The 20000-nt window shown below is 35.9% G+C and overlaps 1 protein-coding gene across 1 annotated transcript in view; it reads left to right on the forward strand.

The window, feature by feature from the left end:
* The first annotated feature begins 14810 nt into the window (after positions 1-14810).
* The window catches only part of LOC144975906 (solute carrier family 22 member 4-like), a 19542-nt gene continuing 14352 nt past the window's right edge, over positions 14811-20000 (forward strand). Inside the window, exon 1 of the mRNA XM_078920094.1 lies at positions 14811-14861. The gene's annotated coding sequence lies outside the window, so the exon portion shown is untranslated. The remainder of the gene's footprint in view (positions 14862-20000) is intronic.

Raw genomic sequence — 20000 nt, forward strand, 5'->3', positions numbered from 1 at the left:
CAAATGTAGTTGATCAGCCTTTCGAAATGAATAATTTGATCTTTAAACCGCATGATAGACAGGGACGTTCTCGTATTTACTTGTCTGGCATCTCAATTTGTCCTGGGCTTAATTAATAATTGTTGTAATAGCAAATTTTCGTTCGTATTTTTCCATCAACAAATAGCCCGTGACGCTTTGTGTTGTCTGACTTGTAAATAAGATGACCTTGATAAGGGACCATACTCATTAAAATCGTCTGTTCATTGACAGGATTTTGTGCGTTCGATTCCATTTGATACTAGACTCTAATACAACTTTGTCATTGCCTTTTTTACACTCACTGACATCATTATCCGTACTAACCGGAGACATACGCATTGTTGGGAAAGTAGCATCTGCCATGTTTTTTTTTAAAGATAACAGCAGATTACAATTAGCAGTGTTTTAAATGAAAGTAAAGTCGGCTACTAATAACCGTATCATGAAGTAAATAAACATCCTTTACCATTCAACAAAAACAGCATACGACTCTTTCGCTTTCGTTATCAGAGCTGTCAAATTTCTGATTACACCACCTACAAACGCATTTTTTTCCCCCAAGTTTTATTTATATCGATAAGACTGGAAGATGTATTCGTGTGTACGAAAAAGTCCATGAAAAGTTGTTGGGCTTTTTGTTGTAGACCATTACTCGCCTTAAATCATACCTTAACTCTTCAAAAAGGACCTGTCCAAAAACAAAGCGACGTAACTGACAAAATCTATTTTTTTAGTTGTTTTCCGTTATTCGTATTGTCATGACCCTTCTCCATCTTACCACATATATATGACGACGAATCAGATTTACGAAGTCTTTTTTCTCTCGCTTGCATTTCAAATGCACCTAATTATTCACTAGTAATAGGCATATATTCTACTCCCATACTAAATGTGGCTATCATCTTAATATTAGTCTGTCCTAAACCCCCGTCTTAATTCTTAAGTCCTGGTCTTATTACTAAGGAAACATTCATCATAAACAATTTTACAATTATTTTGTTTATAATAATAACAATAATATTAATAATAATAATACTAATGATAATAATAATGATAATAATAATAATAATAATAATAATAATAATAATAATAATAATAATAATAATAATAATAATAATAGTAATAATAATAATAATAATAATAATAATAACAACAATAATAATAATAATAATAATAATAATAATAATAATAATAATAATAATAATAATAATAATAATAATAACAAAAATGATAATAATAATAATCATAATAATAATAATAATAATAATAATAAGAAGAAGAAGAAGAAGAAGAAGAAGAAGAAGAAGAAGAAGAAGAAGAAGATGAAGAATAACAAAAATGATAATAATAATAGTAAATAATAATAATAATAATAATAATAATAATAATAATAATAATAATAATAATAATAATAATAATAATAATAATAATAATAATAATAATAATAATAAAAATGATATAATAATAATAATAATAATAATAATAATAATAATAATAATAATAATAATAATAATAATAATAATAATAATAAAATTCCCTTTATCCATCCCATAGGGGAAATATGTCTCTTTCAAGGTATATTTCAAGGAAAGACTGGAATAACCCAGGCGTTAGCGGCAGTGCAACGCCGCAAATTGAGCTAGGTCGAGATGACTTGCTTGAGGCCACACAAGGCAGTGGTGGGTGATCGAACTCGTTACCTTACCGGTACGAACCAAAGACCGTATCGCTGAGCCACGCTGTCCCGTGAGAAAGATTGGAGATTAGCAAAAACTTGAGGTGCCGAAATGAGCCAATAAAATGGAGAGAAAGACAAAGTGAGTAAATTTGACTCATATATATAGATAGTATGCAGATGACATCACTCAGGCCTTTGTTATTGTTTTTGCCATCCGCGTTTGTGAGTTGTTCTCACTAATCTGTATTAACCAGACTATAAAAGTTCATGGTTACACAGAGTTTGTGTGTTGGTCCGTTATACTTCCGGATGGCAATGTTGTGAACTCCTTGGCCAACCGCATTCTATCTATATAATAGTATATAGATAGTTCGAAGTTGACGTCACTCAGGGCTTTGTTATTGTTTTTTGCCATCCGCGTTTATGAGTTATTCTCACTAAACTGTATTAACCAGATTATAAACGTTCAAGTTTGCACATAGTTTTGTGTGTGGGTCCGTTATACTTCCGGATGGCAATGTTATGAGCTTCTTAGCCAAGCGCATACTATCTATAAACGTTCAAGGTTACAGAGAGCTTTGTGTGTTGGTGCGTTATACTTCCGGATGGCAATGTTATGCTCTTCTTAGCCAAATGCATACTATCTATAGATCGTATGTGCTTGGCTTAAAAGCTCACAGCATTGCCACCCGGTGGTATAACGGACCAACACATAAAACTATGTGTAACCATGAACTTTTATAGTCTGGTTAATACAGTTAAGTGAGAATTACTCATAAACACGGATGACAAAAAATAATACAAAGACCTGAGTGACGTCAATGCTGTGAGCTTATAAGCCAAGCACATACGATCTATAGATAGTATGCGCTTGGCTAAGAAGCTCACAACATTGCCATCCGGAAGTATAACGGACCAACACACAAAACTATAGATAGAATGCGCTTGGCCAAGGAGTTCACAACATTGCCATCCGGAAGTATAACGGACCAACACACAAACTCTGTGTAACCATGAACTTTTATAGTCTGGTTCATACAGTTTAGTGAGAACAACTCACAAACGCGGATGGCAAAAACAATAACAAAGGCCTGAGTGACGTCATCTGCATACTATCTATATATATATATATATAAATGTGTGTGTGTTGTTGTTGTTGTTCCTTATTTATGAGTCACATTTACTCACTTTATTATTTGGATACAGAAGCCTGATGTCACGCCGCCCGGAAACGGCGGCCATCTTGGTTCTAAACAAAGAAAATCATTACTTTTTATTCTTCATGCTGGCTAGAACTTTTCATATGTCTTTTGATCAGAATGTATAAAAGTCAAAACATGATCAAATTTATGGGGTTTTTTTCCTCTGGATACGTCTTTATGTTCGCCGGAGAAATATTTCATACGGGCGTCCACCATTGTTCCGATTGTTAGAGCCAGTGTTACTTAGTTACCATGCGTCATTAGGAAGGAAGTGACGTGACGACTGTTGAAGAGTATTGGAGATTAGCACCTTTGATTCGAAAGACTAATGCGACTTGCAAGAATTATTCAGACAACAAATTTTAATATCCTGCAGATGTCGCTTTAATCTTTCAACAATTATTGGTTGGTGGATGTGAGTGAGAATTTGTCTTCTTCTTCTTCTTCTTCTTCTTCTTCTTCTTCTTCTTCTTCTTCTTCTTCTTCTTCTTCTTCTTCTTCTTCTTCTTCTTCTTCTCTTCGTCTTGTGGAAACTTCCAATATTGTCGAGGATCACTCCACAGTTTGTAGGGTTTTACATTTTAAACTTGCTAAAACTCTGCATATAATACAAAAAAAAAAAAACAAAAAAAAAACAAACACATAGATTAAAAAGTCACGTTGTGAACCCTAGCAATCGCGTGAAGGCATGTTGGCAACCGTTTTCAGCCACTTCAGCTGGGAGGCTATTCCATAGTCGGGCAGTGGCAGGGAAAAACGAATACATGTGGGCGTCTGTTTTTGATGTTGGGATGGTTACCCTTGCTCTGTGTCCCCTCGTAGTTCTTGTGCCGATATCTTTGATGTCGTTTGGAAGTCTGAGACTCCAAGTAGGTTTGGTTGTTTTGAAGAAACATAAACAAATAGAATATATAAATGGTATGAAGTTGATATCACGCAGGTCTTTGTTATTGTTTTTTTTTCCATCCGCGTTTATAAGTAATTCTCACTAAACTGTATTAACCAGACTATAAACGTTTAAGCTTCCACAACAAAGCTTCCATCAAATCAGAAATTATTTATTTAGGTAATGTATGAAAAGTTCAAACACGAGAATAGATCATAAAAAAGTTAAGCTTTTTTAGAGAGAATCACCAATAAACGTGCTCAAAGAGATTTACAATGTGTCTCTGGCAAACAGCAACACATGGTATGTAGGACGAGACATGACGCCTATAAGGTGATATTACAATTTTGTTCGGACATATGCAATGTTGTTAATCAGGTACTCATTTTACACCTGAGTACGGTGAGAGAATATGAGTAAAGAGTATTTTCCAAGGACTCAACTCAACTATGTGCCGAGCGAGGCTAGAACCCGGGACCTACCGATTCGAAAGCGAGTGTTTTACCACTAGACCACATACGTCACAAAGAAACAAACAATGTAAAATAACACGATCAAGCGTCTAAGAAGGAGAAAATATTTCACGATTACTTCCCTTAGTTTGTCGTTTAACTAGTGCCCGATCCATACATTTTCTGAATAATTTGCTATTAGTTCTTCTGGGACTCGAATATTCGCTGGCCAAAAATAAAAATATAGGGTTTTTAAGTTCCAAAATTCTTGGTATAATAATTATGATAATGATAATAATAATAATAATAATAATAATAATAATAATAATAATAATAATAATAATAATAATAATAATAATAATAATAATAATAACAATAATAATAATAATAATAATAATAATAATAATAATAATAATAATAACAATAATAATAATAATAATAATAATAATAATAAGATAATAATGATAATAATAATAATAATAATAATAATAATAATAATAATAATAATAATAATAATAATAATAATAATAATAATAATAATAATAATAATAATAAAATAAGATAATAATGATAATAATAATAATAATAATAATAATAATAATAATAATAATATAGTAGTAGTAGTAGTAGTAGTAGTAGTAGTAGTAGTAGTAGTAGTAGAAGTAGTAGTAGTAGTAGTAGTAGTAGTAGTAGTAGTAGTAGAAGTAGTAGTAGTAGTAGTAGTAGTAGTAGTAGTAGTAGTAGTAGTAGTATATAGTAGTAGTAGTAGTAGTAGTAGTAGTAGTAGTAGTAGTAGTAGTAGTAGTATAGTAGTAGTAGTAGTAGTAGTAGTAGTAGTAGTAGTAGTAGTAGTAGTAGTAGTAGTAGTAGTAGTAGTAGAAGAGAGAAGAAGAAGAAGAAGAAGAAGAAGAAAAGAAGAAAGAAGAAGAAGAAGAAGAAGAAAGAAGAAGAAGAAGAAGAAGAAGAAGAAGAAGAAGAAGAAGAAGAAGAAGAAGAAGAAGAAGAAGAAGAAGAAGAAGAAGAAGAAGAAGAAGAAAGAAGAAGAAGAAGAAGAAGAAGAAGAAGAAGAAGAAGAAGAAGAAGAAGAAGAAGAAGAAGAAGAAGAAGAAGAAGAAGAAGAAGAAGAAGAAGAAGAAGAAAAGAAGAAGAAGAAGAAGAAGAAAAAGAAGAAGAAGAAGAAGAAGAAGAAGAAGAAGAAGAAGAAGAAGAAGAAGAAGAAGAAGAAGAAGAAGAAGAAGAAGAAGAAGAAGAAAATAAAAAAAGAAGAAGAAGAAGAAGAAGAAGAAGAAAAAGGAAGAAGAAGAACTGACACTCGTTAAGCGCTTTCCACGAACCAAACATCTCAAAGCGCTTGGAAGTGTGTACGTAAGCAGTCCATCCATCGGAGTATTAATACTGATTAGGTTACATATTGAATCATAAGGTGGCATGACTATTTTATTAGCAGAACGTACAGACAGATTATCAGGATTACGGGGCGTAAAAGAGTGAGAATTGATGCTCTTTATTGACGACCAGCATACATTTAGACTAGAAAATAAGATGACTTCACTCTGAAACCAGAAGATCTATATACACATGGAATGTATCTAGTCCTTCTGAAGAGTGGTTTTACACTTCCAATGGGATAGGAACAAGTTTGGGGTTTTTTTGGACATCACATTTTTTGTTCCTTTGACCTCGACATAATGCCACTCTCAGGCTAGAAGTGATACTAAGCTGCTATAAGCTGTGGGCTGTAAAAAGTAATTTTAAATATGAATACAGTAGTTTCAAAAAAGAACAAAATACCAAATATGGAACATTTCGTGCTCAACCCCCTTATTCAGCCAACAACAACAATAACAACAACAACAACAACAACAACAACAACAACAACAACAACAACAACAGCAGTGAAAACATAAATTCAGCTGATTTGCCGTCGATCTGGATTTCTTTAGTAATATATTCATCCTTTCATTGTTTTGTTTTTTTGTTTTTCTTATGGGATTTTTATTTTGTTGTTGTTGGCTGAAGAAGAGTTTTGAGTCCGAAACGTTCCGTGTCAGGTTGTTTTTTTTTTTGTTTTGTTTTTTTAAATTCTTTAAGTTGTTATGTTCAATTTTGTTTTTTACTTTGAGTCTATGAATGAAAAATGAATTTAGAACTAAAATACGAACTTCGATTTCTCTCTAATACCAGAAATAATAATTTATTCATTTCTATAGCGAGTGAGGCATATGGTCTGTGCCAAGGACAGAAGAATATGGAAGAGAGCTGTTGAGGCCCCATGTTTCGCCAGGAGCCAAGAGACATAAGTCTGTACCAAGGACAGAAGAAGATTGAAGAGTTTTGTTGAGGCCCCATGCTTTGCCAGGAGCCTAGAGACATGAGTCTGTGCCAAGAACAGAAGAAGATGGAAGAGTTTTGTTGAGGCCCTATGATTCGCCAGGAGCCAAGAGACATGAGTCTGTGCCAAGAACAGAAGAAGATGGAAGAGTGCTGTTGAAGCCCTATGATTCGCCAGGAGCCAAGAGGCATTACAAGTCAAGTAAGTCACGTCATAGCGAGGAGAAAGTAACTCCAAATATTTATATTTATTTTTATCTGAAAATTCAATCCCCTGCTTCTAATTCATCCCAATAAAACATTGCTCTGAGGTTATGGGTCACAAATTCACTTTTATAGGACATGCTATCTATAGAAGGAACGGATTTAACCTCACTCAGCTCTTCGTTATTATTTTTAGACAGCCATTTTAATGATTAGTTCTCACTTTATTAAGTCAATCAGACTACAGACGTTAAAGCTTATACATACATTTGTATTTTGGTATATTAAATTTGGCCGGCGGATGTTGTGAGGATTTTTTATCTAAACGCATAGCATAGAAGGAACGAAGGTTACTTCAATCGGCTCTTTGTTGTTTGTTTTTTTTTTTTTTTGTTTGTTTTTTTGACGGCCATTTTATTGATTAGTTCTCATTAAATCGTGTCAAACTGAAAACATTTAAGGTTACACATTGTTTTGTGTGTGTGTTGATACGTTATACCCGGTGGGCGGATGTTGTGAGTATATTACCTAAACGCATAGCATCAATTCCGTCACAGTATCAGGTTAACTCACTCAATCCTAGAGACTTTTGCTACTTTTCAAAATGGGGAAATAAAATGTATTAAAAGTGAGACTGTACATAGACGTCTAGATATTTTTTATTCAACTACCATTAACATGTAAAAATGAAAAACATTAACTTTGATACTATCTACACCTATAATTTGTCCTAGAAAAATGTAATAAATACACTTCAACAGTCGTAACGTCACTTCTTCTCTCGTAATGACGTATGGTAACTTAGGAACTGGCTCTAAACTATCGGAACAATAGCGGACGCCATTATGAAATATTTCTCCGACGAGCATAAAAGCGTATCCAGAAGGGAAAAAACATTACAAATCTGATCATGTTTTGACTTTTACACATTCTGATCACATGAAATATGAAAAGTTCTAGCCAGCATGAAGAATATAAAGTACCGATTTTCATTGTTTAGAACCAAGATGGCCGCCGTTGCCGGGCGGCGTGACATCAGACTACTGAATCCAATTCACATGGGGTAGAAGTAACCCGGGTAAACTACGGATATAGTCGGTGTTAGGGTTGAGTGAGTTAAGGCGGCGGGAGACACATGTAACCGTACCCGTCGTAACCAATGTAAACAGTGGCTGATGGCAACAATTTATCATTCCATCAGATATCAAATTATTATTATCTCATCATCTCCATACAACGGACAACAAATTCTTCCTCCACACATCGCATTTCGTGTTTATTCGCATTGCTGATACTAATATAAGATCTAACTTAAATAATCGACATTATATGTATAAACACACACGCAAACAAACGCATACATACATATGCACAAACATACACACACACACACACACACATATATAATATATATATATATATTATTATTATTATTATTATTATTATCATTATTATTATTATTATATATTATTATTATTATTATATTATTATTATTATTATTATTATTAATTATTATTATTATTGTTGTTGTTGTTGTTATTATTATTATTATTATTATATTATCATAATTATTATTATTATTATATGTATTGTTATTATATGTATTATTATTTATTATTATTATTATTATTATTATTATTATTATTATCATTATTATTTTTATTATATTATATATAATGACGGGGGTGGGGGGTGAAGATGATGATGAGGATGATGATGACAACTCTCTCTCTCTCTCTCTCTCTCTCTCTCTCTCTCTCTCTCTTTTCTCTCTCTCTCTCTCTCTCTCTCTCTCTCTCTCTTCCCTCATCATTATCTACATACAACCTGAGGAATGCAAAAGGTCAAACCGCCATTTCCTTTCCATCCCCTCCCCCTTTCGTACGAGTCACAATCACTGCCACCATGTATCTCCTCAATGAATGGATAGTCAGGGGTAGTAGACAGGATGAATGTGCTTTGTAATAGACAATAAGTAATATTATACTATCCAAAGAACAGCGGGAGGGGGGGGGGGTCCCGATAGCTCAGTTGGTAGAACGCACGCTTCGCACACAAAGAAAAAGAAGCCAAGATCGATCCCGGGTGCATCGATATTTTTTTTTACTAACCCCCCCCCCCCCCCCACACACACACACACACATCCCTGTCCACCCAGCAGTGAATGGGCAGCTGATTAATTAGATTTGAGATTTGGCGGACATTTCTTTGCGATATACTAGCGTCCTATCCAAAGGATAGCAAGCAATTGCTATTGTCCGTTTTTACGCTATAGAAACAGGGATACACTCCGGCTCCATGAGCCTAATGGCTCTGAAGCAAGCAAGAAACACAACAACAAAAAAGACAAGATTCCTTTTTACAGTCCAAAGCTTCTAACAGCTAACGTTAATCATTGAGTTTTCGGATCCATTATACGGTTAGAGATCTTTGGGTATCATATGAATTGTGTTGTGTTTGTCTCTGGCCAAAATGACCAAGAAAAAAAAAAACCCAAACCCCCCCCCCCCCCCAAAAAAAAAAAAACAAACCAAAAAAATAAATAAATAAATAAATTAAAAAAAAAAAAAAAAAAATATATATATATATATATATATATATATATATATATATATAATATATATATATATAGAATGCGCTTGGCCAATGAGTTCACAACATTGCCATCTGGAAGTGCTCGTATAACGGACCAACACACAAACTCTGTGTAACCATGAACTTTTATAGTCTGGTTAATACAGTTTAGTGAGAACAACTCACCAACGCGGATGGCAAAAACAATAACAAAGGCCTGAGTGACGTCATCTGCATACTATCTATATATATATATGAGTGTTGGTGGGTACTCGTAGGTACGAAAGTGCTTGATAATGATGGTTAGAGCTAATATAGAATATAAATTGTCACTCACATTATATGGCCGAGACGTTCGTTTCTTTGGGTTTATTCCACGTCCTCAGTCGGCATAATGTCCGAAGAAAAAATGTGTAATCCATACGAGGTGCTTGTCCTTGCTTCCGTTGTGTAGTGGTGATTAGTGTTGATGTATAATGACATTGTTGTGATTTGCTCTCATTGCTTTTATAATGAGTCTGTGTGTGTGTGTGTTTGTGTGTGTGTGTGTGTAGGTGTGTTGTGTGTGGAATGTACATATGTGTGTATGATATTGTTGTGGAATGTGGTCACGTGGGGAGGTGGGGAGGGGGGGGATATATAAATAAAGGGTTTTTATCAATGTACCTATGACTGTATTGTCCACGCTATGATACACACACACACAAACACGCACACACACACATATATACAATATATATATATATATATATATATATATATATATATATATATTATATATATATATAGAATGAAGATGACGTCACTCAAGCCTTTGTTATTGTATTTTGCCATCCGCGTTTGTGAGGAATTCTCACTAAACTGTATTAACCAGACTATAAAAGTTCATGGTTACACAGAGTTTGTGTGTTGGACCGTTATATTTCCGGATGGCAATGTTGTGAACTCCTTGGTCAAGCGCATTCTATCTATATATAATATTCTATGAGACCAACCTGGTACGTTTGTACGTTTGACCACCTTGAAAATAAACCGTATCATTTTACCTTGACGAAGACGCTTTAGTCAATTTCGTACGTTCATGTAAGTGCCCGTGTATATTTATATAAATGTTTGTGTGTGTGTATATATATATATATATATATATATATATATATATATATATATATATATGTATGTGTGTGTGTGTGTGTGTATCCATATATATGGTCGTTAACAGCGTTTTCTCTGTCAAAAAAAAAGTACTATCATCTAACAATAGGGGGCGTGGAAAATTGTTTTAAAAGGTGAAGGACAGAAGTCATTAATTCAATTCAACGCCCATTCAGTGCAGTGTACGAAAAAAAATCATTTTATAAGGTGAAGGTCAGAAGTCACTTATTATTCGATAAAATGACTCCTTACCTTGACCTTGGCTTTAAATTGTTTAAGCCAATGACACGATTACGTCACAAGCCGTTATTGATGCCATTTTTAACTTGACTCGTTTAATCCTATTAAATAATTAATAGCGCAATATCCACGAAACGTGCTCAACGCGCTTTACAAGGGGTCCCAAGCCAACAGCAACATTTAATATGTAGAACGAAACATGACGCCTGTTTGGCATTATTATAACAATTTTTTTCGGACAGAGACTAATGCTGTTAACACCCAGATACTCATTTTATACATGAGTACGGTGAGACAATGTGAATAAAGAGTTTATTTTTTTTCAAAGGACTCAACTATGCGCCGACCGAGGCTCAAACGCAGAACCTTGGATCCAAAAGCGAATGTTATATCACAAGACCACATTTTTTAAAAATTGAGCTTTCTTATACAACGCAATATCCACTAAAAGTGCTCAAAGCGCTTTACAAGGGGCCCCTGGTCAATAGCAACATTTAACATGTAGGACGGGACATGACGCCTGTTAGGCGATATTACAATTTTTCGGACAGAGACTACGCTGTTAACGGCCAGGTACTCATTTTACAACTGAGTACGGTGAGAGAATGTGAGTAAAGAGCCTTTTCCAAGGACTCGACAATGCACCGAGCGCGAGGCTCGATGTCATATCACTAGACCACATAGCCGCAAAGAGTTAGAGATTACAAAATAAGGGGTGTTATAACGTACCCTGTTTGACCTTCTATTGAATTTTCAGACCGAGGACCAGCCGGACCTTGGGAAAGTTATCTCCGACGTTACGAAATAAAATTCAATATCAACGGTCAAAAACTGTATTATAGGGAATGAGATTAGCGGAAGAGTAGCGTCCCTTGATTGGACGTCACCTTACAGAGAGAACGTCAATTTGGTTTTGAAGTGTCTCAAGACGCTTTCACCGGAAGCGAGGACGAGAGACGCATGCGCACAACCAACGTGACGTTCTCTCTCTAATAACTTTTCCGCCGGTGACGTCACAGACTATGGGTGACGTCCAATCAAGGGACGCTACTCTTCCGCTAATATCATTCCCTATATCACCCCAGTTGTACAATTTCCTATAAAATCATCTTTAACTCTCTCCTTACCAGCCATTTTTAGGGATTTTCCCAAAAACTGCATACCCAACTAACACAAAAATATATATTTTTTGTTTATCACTCAAACACAACAGCAATGAGTTCTTGCGATCCATAATTTCCTTAGCAAAACACGCTCTACAACGCACTGTTCATTTTCTTCAAAGTTTGTGATGAACAAAAGAAATCTGAATGAGAAATATGTATCTTAACAAATGTGACGATTTTCCTATAGTTGGTAAGGAGAGCGCTAAAGTCAGTTAAATATAAAAAATATGAGAAGATTAAATATAATTTTTAAAGTCAGTCGATATTAGAAGCAGATTTTAGTTTAATTTAAAGTGTCGGCAAAAGAAACAAAATGTATGACACTGTTGATTATTACTCCCGCCGTGTACATAACATATGCAGGTCTGACATCCGAACCGACTTATGGGCCTGGTTTAACATTGTTGTAATGAGCAATATTTTGCGTCATTTTTTTTTTATAGATTTCCATGACAGCAACGAATGGGCCTAAAACTATAAGGAATTGTTGGGTTATCAGACGTGCAAATAAGTACACGATTATTCCCCTTTGTTTTTATTATTTATGTGACATAATAAGTGATGGTGACCCAACTCAATACAAGTTCAGTTCGGTGCAAGGTGAAGGTTGACGGTCAATATGCATTATTTTGGACTGGGTTGGTTTTTTTTTTTATCGAAGTGACTATTCTCACCCCCGGATGCTAGTCTTCATAATAGTATAAAAAGTAGTCCACAATTGTTGTATGTTTAATCCAAAGGTTGTAATGCAGTAATTTGTTAAGTTTCTTGTCACAAGTTGCACAATTTAAAAAAAAAATCAATCAAATCCAAATCTCAAAAAGCCGGCGACGTTTTTTTCGGTAATCCAATCGGCCGGGGGGAGGGGGGGGGGGGGTGAGAATAGAGGCAGCCTTTTTTTTATTATTAACTAGTTGAAGAGCAGAGGGGTGTTATATTATACGAGTCTTTCATTTCATTGGATATATAAAACAAGTTATTTTTATCGCGCCCAATAACACTAAATGCTTGCGAGTATGTGTTATTGCTCGATAATAATATAACGAGTCTAATAAAAGCTGTCTTTAATACGATTCCTTCATCACTCGGTATTTAATTTATTAAACGAGTTCTTTTTATCGTGCCCAATAACACAACGAGCTTGCTATAATATGTGTTATTGCACGATAAAAATATAACGAGTTTAAAAAATACAAATAAATGAAAGAATACGTTTATTCTACCCCTCCAAGTAAGATTATTAGATATTTTGTAACCAAATGGTATGGTATTAGTACTTCTATTCACCATAATTTGTATCTTTCTCCTTCTACTTGAATGACAATAAATTGACCCAAAACAAAAAATGTTAGATTTGTATTCATCCGCACCAAAATATTATATATAATATAATTACCAATCAGCTGTCTTTTACAACTAATTTCACACCAATAAAAAATAAAATTCAAAAAAAAATAATAATAATAATAAAATTCCCTTTATACATCCCCAAGCGGAAATTTGTCTTTAGGGTCTATTCCAAGGGAAGCCGCAGAGCAGCGCTGCATAGTGAGCTAGGGCGAGGTGACTTGCTCAAGGCCACACAACGCAGCGGCGGGTGATTGAACTCGGTACCTTTCGGGGAGGAAGCAAAGACCGTACCGCTGAGCCACGCTGCCCCTAAAAAAATGTGGAAAAATATTCTGCAATCGTTGAATAAGATTGTTATTCATGGAGTTCGAAGCATTATTCAATGATTACGTATTTACTGAGAAATTATAGGGTTTTCCAATGTTAGGGGTGGAACAATATACAATTCTTACACTATTGCACTTTGGAATTCCGGACGTCCTCCCAGCCACTGCACGAGCTTGCGAGTGCGCGTTGGAAATAAAGTTCGAATTACAAAACGCAAGAGTGTAAAAAATCTTTTATTCTATCCCTCAATAGGCTTCAGCAGTCGTGACGTCAATTCCCTCGTAATGACGCATAGTAACTTAGTAACTGGCTCTACTCTAAACTAAACTATCGGAACAATGGCGGACGCCCTTATGAAATATTGCTCCGACGACCATAAAAGTGTATCCAGATGAGAAAAACATTTTAAATTTGATCATGTTTTGACTTTTATACATTCATATCACATGACATATGAAAAAGTTCTAGTCAGCATGCAGAATAAAAAGTACCGATTTTCTTTGTTTGGAACCAAGTTGCTCGCCGTTGCTGGGCGACGTGACATCAGACTATTGAATCCAATTGATTCATATTTCGTCATCTCTGAGTTATAGACACTTTCATAAATACTTGAATGATACTTCTTTTTGTCAAAGATCTAGATAATTTTAGTGAAATTTAACGCTTGATAATCTGACGTCACAAATCATTATTGTAAACTTGATATCATAACACCTTACTATTTAGGGAGAGAGGTGGAATAATACCGTTTCGAGGAGGTGGAACACACAATAATACAGGTGTGCCCGTATCGAATTGTGTGGATGTGTAAGAAATTGGTTGTACACAGTATCGCCAGTCTATGGAAAGATGAAAAAAAATACGTTTTAAACAAATTTGGCCAGAAATCTCGTCCTTTAAAAATCAACCGATTAAAAAGACCCAAATCTTGTCAAACACTTCGGACCCTGAGATTTGAAGTCCCCTGTCCCAGGTTTGATCGTTTTTGACAAGAATGTTATCCTTTAATCGATCGATATTTTAATATAACGAGATTTCCGGCCAAACTGATTTAAAATTTGGTTCGTTTTGGGGTTTTTTTTCTTCAAATTATCTTCAGAGTATAGTTGAATCATCGGATTTCGCGGATGAAGACGGTTTGTTTACATTATGATATTATTATTGCTGTTATGAAATCACGTGATCTATCTGGCGGTCACTTTTCCCTATCCACATGAAACACACATTAGTTTGCCTGCTGACAGGGATACGGACTGCTTCACTTTCTAACTGAACCCGGTAAGTTTCCAAACACAATTGGATTCAGTAGTCTGATGTCACGTCGCCCGGCAACGGCGGCCATCTTGGTTCTAAACAAAGAAAATCATTACTTTTTATTCTTCATGCTGGCTAGAACTTTTCATATACTTGTGATCAGAATGTGTAAAAGTGAAAACATGATCAAATTTATGTGTTTTTTCCCCTCTGGATAGGCTTTTATGCTCGCCGGAGAAATATTTCATACGGGCGTCCGCCATTTTTCCGATAGTTTAGAGCCAGTGTTACTAAGTTACCACGCGTCATAAGGAAGGAAGTGACGTTGCGACTGTTGAAGAGTATTGTATGTACTGCATTGCAGGCCTTAATATTTTTTGTCAAGCTGGTTTTCTTCTTTGCACAGCATTTATGTTGGGATTTTTAAAAAAATTATATTGTTTTTTATTGTGTGGGTTTTTTTTCGTTTAATTAATTTTTTTAAAATTTATTTATTTATTTATTTATCTTTTTGTCTACATATTTATCTATTTCGTTTATATGTTAATTTCATTATCTCTTTAATTATTTATCTTATATATATATATATATATATATATATATATATATATATATATATATATATATATATATATATATATATATATACCACGAGGTATCCATTCCATTTTTGTATTTATTTATTTATTTATTTACTGTATTATCCACATTTTAAACGTTCGTGGATACACATAGTGTTGTGTGTTGGTCCGTTAAACTTCGGGAAAGCAATGTTTTGAGCTTCTTAGCCAAGCGCATACTATCTATCTATAGTGTGCGCTTGGCTAAGAAGCTCACAACATTGCCTTCCCGAAGTTTTACGGACCAACACACAAAACTGTATGTATCCATGAACCTTTATAGTCAGGTTAATACAGTTCAGTGAGCATTACTCATAAACGCGGATGACAAAAAACAATAACAAAGACCTGAGTGACGTCATCTGCATACTATCTATATTATGTAACCTTAAACGTTTATAGTCTGGTTAATACAGTTTAGTGAGAATTACTCATAAACACGGATGGCAAAAATACAATAACAAAGACCTGAGTGACGTCAACTTCGTTCTATCTATTGGTAGTTGGGTATTCAAGAAGGGAGATAACGGAGGGAGTTCTCAGATGACGTCACCATAACCCGTTAACCGCTTCACTCTGGGAAAACATACATTTTAGATTTTGGCCAGAAGATCGTCCCTCAATTATCGATTGATTTAGATTATCCTCATTTTGACAACAACAACAACAACAAAAAAACTCTGTAACACTCTCAAACCTGGGACTCGAGTGGTTTGACACGCTTTCGGATCGGAAGGTTCTGGGTTCGAGCCTCGCTCGGCGCATAGTTGAGTCCTTGGAAAGGGCTGTTTAATCACATTATTTCACCCTAGGCAGGTGTAAAATGATTACCTGGCCGTTAACAGCGTTGTCTTTGTCTGAAAAAAAAAAGTAAAATCGCCCAGCTGGCGCCATGTCTCGTTCTACATGTCACGTGTTGCTGTTTGTCAGAGACCCTTTGTAAAGCGCTTTGAGCACATTTAGTGAATATTGCGCTATTTAAAAACTCAATTTTTTAATTAATTTTTTTTTGGGGGGGGGGGGGGGGGGGATAAATAGAAAAAGGCTCTTTACTCACATTCTCTCACCGTACTCGGGTGTAAAATCTTTTTCGCCAAGATGGCTTTGCTGATTGGGTCGATCGTCATAACATAGTAGTGTGAGAACCATAAGAGGCTGCTGCCAAGATGGCTTTGCTGATTGGGTCGATCGTCATAACATAGTAGTGTGAGAACCATAAGAGGCTGCTGCCAAGATGGCTTTGCTGATTGGGTCGATCGTCATAACATAGTAGTGTGAGAACCATAAGAGGCTGCTGCCAAGATGGCTTTGCTGATTGGGTCGATCGTCATAACATAGTAGTGTGAGAACCATAAGAGGCTGCTGCCAAGATGGCTTTGCTGATTGGGTCGATCGTCATAACATAGTAGTGTGAGAACCATAAGAGGCTGCTGCCAAGATGGCTTTGCTGATTGGGTCGATCGTCATAACATAGTAGTGTGAGAACCATAAGAGGCTGCTGCCAAGATGGCTTTGCTGATTGGGTCGATCGTCATAACATAGTAGTGGGAGAACCATAAGAGGCTGCTGCCAAGATGGCGGTTGTTTCAATTGATCCACGTTTAATGGACGAGATTTCTGGCTGTTTTTAAATGTATGTTTGTAATTTGTTTGTTTTTTCCAGAGAAAATAGCTCATTGGTTAAATAGCTATGTAAATTCTATTTTTTTTAAACTTAAGCTTTTATATAGCGCAATATCCACTTAACGTGCTCAAAGTGCTTTAAAACAAGGGGTCCTTAGCCAACAGCAACACGTATCATATAGAACGAGACATGGCGCCTGTTAGGCGATATTACTTTTTTTTTCCGACAAAGACAACGCTGTTAACGACCAGGTACTCAATTTAGGACTCATGTAGGACGAGACATGACGCCTGATAGGTGATATATTATATTTTTGTTCCTGACAGAGCCAACGCTCTTAACTGACAGGGGTCCCCATTTAACAGTAACACTTAAACATGTAGAACGATTTTACACCTGAGTACTGTGAGACAATACGGGTAAAATACTTTTTCGAAATTATGGTGTACAAGATAGCATAGCAACAGGTTTGAAAAATAACAACTCATGGTCGCCTAAAGCTAATATCCCATTATAATAACAAGAGATGAAGTGAGTAGGAAAGTGCCAGAAGACAATAGAGAATAAAAATTTCTCGGCCGCGATTCGGATTCGAACCCGCGACCTTACTGGTACGACAACTCCGCCTGGCCGGGGAGAGCGCGACTCTTCCGTATGAGCTATCCACGATCCCAAAACAAGATCGTCTCTAACCCTAGTCATTATTAGAGCCCTCTCTTCCCGACTACTTGAGTCACGGGTTCAACACACACACACAACCATATGTGACCCGTCGTCTCAAAACGGTATTATGTCGGAACGAACCACATGCTTAAAAGCCGAATTAAATGTTAAACTCGTCTAAATTATAAATTGTTGGCAATAGCACCCTAAAATATGTTATCCATTCTCCTCAATAAAACATACAAACTCAACACAAGTCTGATATTTCTGACTATAAATTCAATTTTCAACATCTTAACCAACCCGACTTAATACCGTTTTGAGGCGAAGGGTCAGATATTCCCATTGAGACTTAAGCTCGTTCTACAGTAACGTGACGCACGCTCAGAGCGGAACTCGAACCCAGGATCTTCCGATCTGAAGGCGGGTCTGTCAAACCACTAGACCACATAACCGCATCATAGTTAGTTTCTACCTGTACCAGCCTGTGCCTTTTTAAAAATTTAATTTGTCACGCTCTAAGGCGACCGGACGTAACCGTGGCCTTCGTATAGATAGTATGCAGATGACGTCACTCAGGCCTTTGTTATTGTTTTTGCCATCCGCGTTTGTGAGTTGTTCTCACTAAACTATGTTAAACAGACTATAAAAGTTCATGGTTACACAGAGTTTGTGTGTTGGTCCGTTATACTTCCGGATGGCAATGTTGTGAACTCCTTGGCCAAGCGCATTCTATCTATAGTTATGGCCTGATACTGAACAAAAAAAATGACGTCAAAATGCCAGTCGTTTGCCACAAAAGAAAACAAATCGTTAGTTGTATTCAATAGTTCAACCAATGCAATAACTAGTTTCCATGAGCACTACTAACGACAACTCACTAGGCGGTGCAAAATCCAAATAATGACGTCAAACTGCCAGTCCTTTTGGATTTCAGTGTCAGGCTATAACATAACGATGGCTACGGTCAAACCACTAGACCACATAGCCGCAGAATAGTTAGTTTCTACCTGTACCAGCCAGTCCCTTTTTACAAATTTAGTTTGTCACGCTCTAAGGTGACCGGATGGCGGTTACATAAATTGACGTCCATTGGTTACAACTGTAAGGTGAATGTCAACCCCCCCCCCCCCCCCCCCCCAACCCACCCCCCACGACACCCTCACCCATTAATTTCATTTACATAGTGATGTTGACTTTTCTTTGCACTATTTTCTGCCAACAAATCGCTTCACTCTCTCTCTCTCTCTCTCTCTCTCTCTCTCTCTCTCTCTCTGTGTGTGTGTGTGTGTGTCTCTGTGTGTGTGTGTCTCCCTCTCTCTCTCTCTCTCTCTTTCTCTCTCTCTCCCCCCCCCCATAATATATATATATATATATATATATATATATATATATATATATATATATAATCAGAGAGAAGAGAGGGGGGGGGAGAGAGAGAGAGAGAGAGAGAGAGAAGAGAGAGAGGAAGCGATTGTTGGCAAAATAGTGCAAAGAAAGTCACATCACTATGTAAATGAAATGAATGAGATGAGGAGAAAAGGAGAGAGAAAGTAGAGATAGATAGTAGATGAGAGATGAGGAAAAGAGAGATAGAGATAGATAGAGAGAGAGATAGAGATAGATAGAGAGAGAGAGAGAGAGAAAGAGAATGAGAAGCAAGAATGGCGGCCTGTGAAAACAAACATGTATCTGAATAATATGTTGTTTGTTTTAAAACTTTTCTCAAATTTTGCACTTTTTCAACTTGACTAGCTGTAAAAAGTAATTAGAAGTGAAATTAACATTTGATATTTCCCAAAAATGTACAAAAAGTGTTGAGTTAATCATTTGTGACAAGAAATAATTTTGATAAAATTTGACCTTCTAACCAAAATTTGGCAATATCTCCGATCAAACCTTTTCGCCATCAGACTGATTATGTCATTCATTGTAACATTTATTATTGTTTCAGTACCTTTCGGTGCTACTATGTGGTCTAGTGGTATGACACTCGTTTTCGGATCGGAAGGTCCTGAGTTCGAGCTTCGCTCGGCGCATAGTTGAGTCCTTGGAAAAGGCTCTTTACTCACATTATCTCCCCGTATTCATGTGTAAAATGAGTACCTGGCCGTTAACAGAGTTGTCTCAGTCGGAAAGAAATATATTATCGCCTTACAGGCGTCATGTCTCGTTCTACATGTTAAATGTTACCGTTAGTTAGGGACCCCTTGTAAAGCGCTTTGAGCACATTAAGTGGATATTGCGCTATATAAA

The sequence above is a fragment of the Berghia stephanieae genome, chromosome 6 (genome assembly GCF_034508935.2).
Source record: "Berghia stephanieae isolate SIO BIC M18660-M18661 chromosome 6, UCSD_Bste_1.3, whole genome shotgun sequence".
Lineage (NCBI taxonomy): Eukaryota > Metazoa > Mollusca > Gastropoda > Nudibranchia > Aeolidiidae > Berghia > Berghia stephanieae.